This window comes from Gymnoscopelus microlampas (assembly GCF_963454915.1).
Source record: "Gymnoscopelus microlampas genome assembly, chromosome: 14".
NCBI classification, from domain to species: domain Eukaryota; kingdom Metazoa; phylum Chordata; class Actinopteri; order Myctophiformes; family Myctophidae; genus Gymnoscopelus; species Gymnoscopelus microlampas.
In genome coordinates, this window is record NC_139951.1 from 50,566,008 (window position 1) to 50,568,507 (window position 2,500).

The following is a 2,500-nucleotide window of genomic DNA, read 5'->3' on the forward strand; positions in this document are numbered from 1 at the left end:
AGAGAGAGAGAGAGAGAGAGAGAGAGAGAGAGAGAGAGAGAGAGAGAGAGAGAGAGAGAGAGAGAGACAGAGAGACAGAGAGACAGAGAGACAGAGACAGACAGAGAGAGAGAGAGAGAGAGAGAGAGAGAGAGACAGAGACAGAGACAGAGACAGACAGACAGAGAAAGAGAGATAGAGAGAGAGAGAAACTCACAGAGAGAGAGAGAGAGAGAGAGAGAGAGAGAGAGAGAGAGAGAGAGAGAGAGAGAGAGAGAGAGAGAGAGACAGAGACAGAGACAGAGACAGAGACAGACAGACAGAGAAAGAGAGATAGAGAGAGAGAGAAACTCCTCTTACTTCATTGTATGGTGTTGTGTTGTACAAACATAGTTCAAATAGCAGATCTACAAGCATTGAGTTGTTGTGGAACATTCCACTGTCTGTACCTCTAAAACCTCTCCAACCTCTTGGCAGGAAGTGAGATCAGCTGTGTACGCGTGTGTGCGTGTGCATGTCTGTGTCTGTGTGTGTGTGTGTGTGTGTGTGTGTGTGTGTGTGTGTGTGTGTGTGTGTGTGTGTGTGTGTGTGTGTGTGTGTGTGTGTGTGTGTGTGTGTACCTTAGAGATGTAGGACAGTTTGAGGGAGCCCACATTTCCTGTTCCTTCAGGCAGATTCTGAAACAAGAAACAGGAACATTCATGTCACATACCTCACTGTGTGTGTGTGTGTGTGTGTGTGTGTGTGTGTGTGTGTGTGTGTGTGTGTGTGTGTGTGTGTGTGTGTGTGTGTGTGGTGTGTGTGTGTGTGTGTGTGTGTGTGTGTGTGTGTGTCTTCTTGTATCAACACGTTTTTTTGGTCCATGTTCTTACTACTAGGGTTTGGCTAGTGGTGGGAGAAGTACTCAGATATTTTTACTTAAATAAAAGTAGCAATACAATACTCAAGTAAAAAGGCCTGTGTTCAAAATGATACTTGAGTAAAAGCACAAAAGTATTGGCATCAAAATATACCTAAAGTTACAAAGTAAAAGTACTGAAATGTATGAAAATAGCAGATCTAGCAGAAACTCATAACAAAGGGTGATCTCCAGTGGGGTGCACAGACATTTTGAGGGGCAGGTGCTCAAGTAAATTATACTTTTTTTTGTTTACTTGGTCTGCTCTTTTTTCCCTCTACACCTATACCTCTTTGCCAAGAATAGCAGATCTACAAGCTCACAACGCCTCGCAGCGAGAAAAGGGATGCTAGGTTTCGAGTGGTTATGGTAAAAAGAAAAATCATATCACAGAAAGATTTGGCGGACCCCCTGTAGAAACTCTGGGGACCCCCTGTTGAAGACCCCTGCTGTAATCTGGGCACACTTCAAAAGGGCACTTCTGGTCAAGACTTAAATATTTTTACTTAAATAAAAGTAAAAGTAAAAATCACCTAGAGTCTATCTGTGCTATCTGTCTATCACGTCCCTGGTGATCACAGCCATCCAAGCAATAAAGCAAAATAAAGTGTATAAAGCGCTCAGCAAAAAGTACGGCTGAACCACTGAACCACTGAATCACTGAACCCCTGAACCCCTGAATCACTGAACCACTGAACCACTGAACCACTGAACCACTGAACCACTGATCCACTGATCCACTGATCCACTGAATCACTGAACCACTGAACCACTGAACCACTGAACCACTGAATCACTGAACCACTGAATCACTGAACCACTGAATCACTGAACCACTGAACCACTGAATCACTGAACCACTGAACCACTGATCCACTGATCCACTGAATCACTGAACCACTGAACCACTGAACCACTGATCCACTGAATCACTGAACCACTGAACCACTGAACCACTGAACCACTGATCCACTGAACCACTGAACCACTGATCCACTGAATCACTGAACCACTGAACCACTGAACTACTGAACCACTGAACCCCTGAATCACTGAACCACTGATCCACTGAATCACTGAACCACTGAACCACTGAATCACTGAACCACTGATCCACTGAACCACTGAACCACTGAACCACTGATCCACTGAACCACTGAACCACTGATCCACTGAATCACTGAACCACTGAACCACTGAACCCCTGAACCACTGAACCACTGAACCACTGAACCACTGATCCACTGAATCACTGAACCACTGAACCCCTGAACCACTGAACCACTGAACCACTGAACCACTGAACCACTGAACCACTGATCCACTGAACCACTGAACCACTGAACCACTGAACCACTGATCCACTGAACCACTGAACCACTGATCCACTGAACCACTGAATCACTGAACCACTGATCCACTGATCCACTGAACCACTGATCCACTGAACCACTGAACCACTGAACCACTGAACCACTGAACCACTGATCCACTGAACCACTGAACCACTGATCCACTGAACCACTGAATCACTGAACCACTGAACCACTGAACCACTGAACCACTGAACCACTGAACCACTGAACCACTGAATCACTGAACCACTGAACCACTGAACCACTG

The 2,500-nt window shown here is 45.4% G+C and overlaps 1 long non-coding RNA gene across 1 annotated transcript in view; it reads right to left on the reverse strand.

Moving 5' to 3' along the window:
- Nucleotides 1–597: 597 nt before the first annotated feature.
- LOC311060470 overlaps nucleotides 598–2,500 on the reverse strand; it is a 6,341-nt gene continuing 4,438 nt past the window's right edge. Inside the window, exon 3 of the long non-coding RNA XR_014602262.1 lies at nucleotides 598–656. This is a non-coding gene — a long non-coding RNA (uncharacterized lncRNA). The remainder of the gene's footprint in view (nucleotides 657–2,500) is intronic.